The sequence below is a fragment of the Cetorhinus maximus genome, chromosome 29 (genome assembly GCF_964194155.1).
Source record: "Cetorhinus maximus chromosome 29, sCetMax3.hap1.1, whole genome shotgun sequence".
Taxonomy (NCBI): Eukaryota; Metazoa; Chordata; class Chondrichthyes; order Lamniformes; family Cetorhinidae; genus Cetorhinus; species Cetorhinus maximus.
In genome coordinates, this window is record NC_135907.1 from 6240433 (window position 1) to 6246432 (window position 6000).

At 49.4% G+C, this 6000-nt stretch overlaps 1 pseudogene; it reads right to left on the reverse strand.

The window, feature by feature from the left end:
• Positions 1–4294: 4294 nt before the first annotated feature.
• On the reverse strand, positions 4295–4446 carry LOC144669679 (U1 spliceosomal RNA; annotated as a pseudogene).
• Between the last annotated feature and the right edge of the window lie 1554 nt (positions 4447–6000).

Genomic DNA, 6000 nt, shown 5'->3' on the forward strand with positions numbered 1-6000 from the left:
CAGCCCCAACATCCTCCATCGGGTCACGAGTGAGAAGCTGAGTCCGTGCGACGTAGAGTCTAACAACAGTACAATCTTATAATATGCAGATGATATCCTAATAGCGTCAGAATCGGAAAGGGGCCACATCGGAGCTCTCCTGATAGCCATAAGGACACTGAAAAATGCTGGATTTAAGATAAACCCCTTTATGAGTTGCTGACCGGGAGGGCGATGCGCTTGCCAGAGGGCAGAGCCACCGGAAGTGAGGATATGGGACCCATCAGAGATAAAATTAAAAATGATATTAAGCAATTGGATGGACAGCTAAAGGAATTACAACAGGAAGTGAAGGACCAACAGGCTATCAGGGATTTAGAAGAGAGGACAAAAGGGGGACCCCCGTCACCACCGGCTGAGGTCGGAGACATGGTGTTTGTTCAAATCACCCCTAGCCAACCAGGTTTTGCCCCAAAATGGACTGGACCGTACGGAATTATTCACGTGCCTGCGTCGGTATGAAGGGAAAAGCTAGGTGGAAACACTGGTCACAACTGAAAAGGTATGATGTAAGTAAGAAAGACTAAATTACCAGGCAGTGGGAGGAAAACGGGCAACGAGCAGTCCGTACTGTGTTAGCCAAGTGGTTTAGGATTCATTCCCGATCTGGAGGACTGGCCATCTGAAAGAGAAAAGGGGGAATCCTCAACTACGGGGAGGGTCACCGTGGGCTGTGCACAAGGAGGGACGTAAAGGAGAAAGCTACAGTGTGTGAGAGATACAGTGTGTGAGAGATTTTTCGCAATTTACCTTCACACCCCAGGAGAACAACAACTGGGGTCACTGTCCCGGGGAGGAAGACTTGGGAATGACAGATACCTGGCATTGGATCTTGAGGGCCAAACACGGAGAGTTGACTGCAACGGCGGACCCCCGGACCGACACCACCCTGCTATCACAGGACACGACGACACCACAGAGACTATCTTGCCCAGACATGACCCCTGGGCCACAGAATGGACTGGTACTGTATACGGACGATGAACTCTTGTATGATAATGTTAAACATGAAATTGTACAGGTAATTGTGAACCTGGCAGGTATGCAACTGCCTGAGTATTGCAGTAACCAAGCGCCCCTACGAAAACTGTACAAATTACTGAGTAAGGCTGTGATTAATCAGCCGGCCGACGCCACGGGTGCCACTAGATTCAGGGGACATCCTGCTTTCCACCGCCAGAAGAGAGAGTTAGTTAACAATGTACTGACAGGGGTGAACACAGGGACTTCCCTGGTAAACTCTCTCGACATTCAAGGAATCAACTCCGAGGTCACGAATCTTAAAGGGATCATGAGGCAGCTTGCTCATAAGAGTAGCGAGGGGTGGTGAAACGGCAGCGGCCCTAGGGGGCAAGAGTGTGGCATCTGTATTGGAAAGCGTACACGTTATAGAGACCCATGCTAAAGCCACCAGCCAATTAATAGAAAGGGAGGAACGACAAGAGGGCAGCACCTAAAAAAGCCAGCTTACGGCCAGTGGCTGATCGGGCAATTAAGACAAAATCTGGGCCAGATCCAAAGTGGGGAGGTACCGGGCTGGATCAACAGTGCCCGGTTGTGGGGGATGGCCAAGAACCCAGGCGTCATCGACGCATGTACATTGAAAGGAGTGACCAGGGTGTATGCGGTGATTCAGAAGTGCACCTCAAACCAAATGAACGTGTTAGGTATGGGCAATCCCCTCAGTCACAGCAGACACGGGCCCACACCCTCAGTACCGAGTGGAGAACATTGGGTTAATCCGAGACAATGACTCCCTCCGGTACTACCCCATAGATATGCATGCCATACGCAAGAATGAGGGCATACACAGGGTATCACTGAGCGGCTGCAGATGGAAAGGTAGCCTCACAATTTGCTCCCATCCAGTTGGAACGGGGGGGGGTGCTGGACAAATGCGGGTACAACCGAACGGAGGGTTGTATATTAGAAATTACCCACAGAGAAAACCATCACACCCGCTCAGGATACAAGGGAACCCCGGCTCCCAGTTACTATCAGACACAGCGTGAATAATGTACGTCCAACAAAGGGGTCAGGTCTCAGTCAACGCCTCCGACACACTCCACCATGCCCTGGAACACTATGAGGAACCTAAGCAGGCCCCAATTCCCCACCTTCCCGAAAGTCTGACAAAGTTTAAAGGTGACTTACGAAAGGTGAGGAATCAGCATTACGTGTTACAGGCGGTGTTTAAAAGGCTAATCAATGATACGGAAGAGCACTTGAGAGATCCGACGGTGGGAGCAAGTGTGGGAATGGGGGCTGAATGTGGACATACACCCCTGGATAAGAATAAGCTCTCATATACTCGTCGCAGTGCAGCTAGTGTTAGCATTGTTTAACTCTAATTCTTTCAATGTCTTCTCCAGACAATCCAAAAAGTACCAGGGGACCATGAGTGGCGTACTGAGAGGCTGCAAGGAGACATTTGCGTTACATTATGGGACCAGCAACACTCACACACACACAGATTACACAATCCACACTGACATCACTAAAAATCACAGACGGAATCTCAGTAACAATCCACATGCTTTGCACAGTCTTGTGTTGGGGGTTTAGTGTTTGATATTTCGAACTGCAGTGACATTCCCGACAAGATGAGTTAAAGTTTTAACATTAACCAGAAAATGGCTGAAACATTGTTTTCCTGGGGTGAACACGTCAAAGGACAGGAAGAATCAGAAAGTTGTCCTGCCCTGGGATTAACATATCAATGGACAGGCCTCCTGGGGAGCAGATTGAGAGACATCCCAACATGCCAGGGGTGGAGTCTGCAAACTGCTCATTCAGGATATACCTGGCTAGGAACCCAATCCGAAAACCGCCTCCAGAGTGCGGAGCTAGTCCCCACTCTGGCTTAATGTGCGTGTGTGTTCCCTCTGTCTCAATCTGCTTTATAACTCTTTGACTTGTTTGTATTTGGATGTTGCTGAGTTGTAACTGAGAGTGATTCATTGGCTCTTGCGTTATTTTGTTTGAAAATGTTCTTTGCTCTCTGTTTTAATGGAATTAATTTTCTCCCCCACCCCTCAAAGAATTTTTATTTTGAAACCTGCAATCTGAAGATCCAGACTGGGACAAGGACTCTTCTTCTTCAGGAGTTTCCTGAGACCTTCTCCAAGGCCGTGCTCCATGGGCCCACGTGAGTTTGTGTCCGTTTCTTACCCCGAGATTTCAATTCCTCTCCGGGACCCTGGTTTTCGGTGGCTCCGGTTAACCAGTTCCTGTTGGACTGTGGGCCTGGAGTTTCAAAAAGAAAATCTTGGGGTTAAAGTAGCCCAGCCTTGCAATCTAAAACTTACATGTTAGCCTCCAGTGTGTGAGGAACAGGAGCCCCACAAGAGGAAATGAAAAGTCCTAAAGTGAAGCTGCCTAAAATCTTGTTATAATTCAGGGATAATGCATGTAATTTGGGCTGCGCGATCATTCTGACGGTTAAACGGGATTCCCGGTGGTCATTTTACTGAGGGTTTAGGTTTCTATCTGCCTTTCTCCAGTTTTCTTTCTGTTTATTTCTTCGCTTTGCGCTATTTAAGCCTTCAAGGAATAATCACAGGTGAATTGATGGACCCACAGCAGGGGAAGTGAGCTGCAGAAGGGGCAGGGAAAGACTTTACACATGGGGAGAGGAGGCAGGAGTTTCAGAAGGTAGGAGTCACACAGGGGGCTGATTAAGGGGGAGATTATACAGAGGAGGTGGGAGGCTGCTGTTCGTTTCGGAGGGGGGTAATTTGAATGAACATGGGGACAGGGTGCTTGTTCATGTTTGAAATAGTGAGGGGTCGCTGCTACATGTTTAAAATGGTGAATGCATATGAGTTAATAGCTGACTGATATGAGTTTGTATTTATACAGACGTCCAGAGAGATAGGGGGTGGGGCGGTGCTGGGAGTGTGGGGACTGTTGTGATGGTGGGTTGGGTGTTAGATGGGGGTTGTTTGAGAGAGATTTTTGAGTGGGCAAACGCGGGGTTAAAAATGGCGCGAGTAATTTGGCGGCCACAAAACAAACGGTCTGGCGAAAATGATGCAGAGATGGAATAATTGCCGGCTGATAATGACAGGGAGGAAAAGAATGGGGGTTGGATAATATTTGCGAGGAGGAAAGAAAAAACTAAATAACCAGTCCAGTATAGATTTTGAAGAGCACACATTGGGGGTTATATATTTCTTTTTTCAGAAAAGGTTGCTGACAGGAAATAGAAGAGAAAATGAAAGATATGATGAAATCTATTTTTTGAATTGTGAATCAGGGGAGAGCGCGAACGCAGTCCCCCACTACCACAAATTTTGCAGTCGAGTATCCCGCATTTGGGGACATCGCAGGCGTTAGCACACCCGAAGTGCAATGGGCTAGCCTCGTCCTGGGAGAACCTTTTTTTTCTTTTTTTTGCAAAAATATACTTTATTCATAAAATATCTTCAATCACATTCCAAACCATTTCAATAACAACATTACAAGGGTACAATCCAGGTTAAACTTTTACAAAATGTATCACCAGGTGCATCAGTACAAACAATATTACAATCATTTACAGCCTTTCATTTTGAGCTGTACAGCCCGAGGGGATTTAAACAGTTCCAAGTCCCTCGGTGCGCTGTGGTAGAAAGGTCTTAGACAGCGACCCTTCCCCATTGCGCCTTTGCGGCAGCTGCTCCAAGATTTAGTGCATCCCACAACACGTAGTCCTGGACTTTGGATTGTGCCAGTCCGCAACAATCGGTCGGGGACAACTCTTTGTGCTGGAAGACCAACAAGTTTCGGGCAGACCAAAGCGCCTCTTTCATCGAGTTGATGATCCTCCAGCTGCAGTCGATGTTTGTCTCGGTGTGTGTCCCTGGGAACAGCCCGTAGAGCACAGAGTCCTGTGTCACAGAACTGCTCGGGATGAACCTCAACAGCAACCACTGCATCTCTCTCCAGACTTTCTTTGCAAAGGCACAATCCACAAGGAGGTGAACAACGGTCTCTTCCCCACCACAGCCACCTCGAGGGCAACGTGCAGAGGGGGTGAGACTCCTGACGTGTAGGAAGGATCTGACGGGGAGGGCCTTTCTCACCACCAGCCAAGCTACGTCTTGGTGCTTGTTGGAAAGTTCTGGCGATGAGGCATTCTGCCAAATGACTTTGACAGTCTGCTCGGGGAACCATCCCACAGGGTCCACCCTCTCCTTTTCCCTCAGGGCCTCTAGGACGTTACGTGCTGACCACTGCCTGATGGACTTGTGGTCAAAGGTGTTTTTCTGCATAAATTTTTCCACGAGGGACAGGTGGTAGGGCTCGGTCCAACTACTTGGAGCGTTCAGCGGCAGCGTGGCCAGACCCATCCTTCGCAACACCGGGGACAGGTAGAACCTCAGCACGTAGTGACACTTGGTGTTTGCGTACTGAGAGTCTATGCACCGCTTGACGCAGCCACACACAAAGGTGGCCATCAGTATGAGGGCGATGTTGGGCACGGTTTTTCCCCCTTTATCTAGAGGCTTGTACATCGCGTCCCTGCAGACACGATCCATTTTCGACCTCCAGATAAAGCGGAAGATGGCTCGAGTGATCGCCATCGCGCAGGAGTGTGGAATGGGCCAGACCTGCGCCACGTACAGCAACAGCGAGAGTACCTCACACCTGATGACCAGGTTCTTACCCGCAATGGAGAGGGAGCGTCGCTCCCACATGCCCAGTTTCCTTTTCACCATAGCCACTCGCTCCTTCCAGTTTCTAACGCATGCCCCGGTCCCTCCGAACCATATCCCCAGCACCTTCAGGCCGTCAGCCCTGACAGTGAAGGGGACAAAGGATCGGTCAGCCCAGTTCCCAAACAACATGGCCTCGCTCTTCCCACGATTTACCTTGGCTCCCGAGGCCAGTTCGAAATGGTCGCAGACGTGCATCAGTCTGCGCACCGACAGCGGATCCGAGCAGAAGACGGCGACGTCGTCCATGTACAGGGAGGCT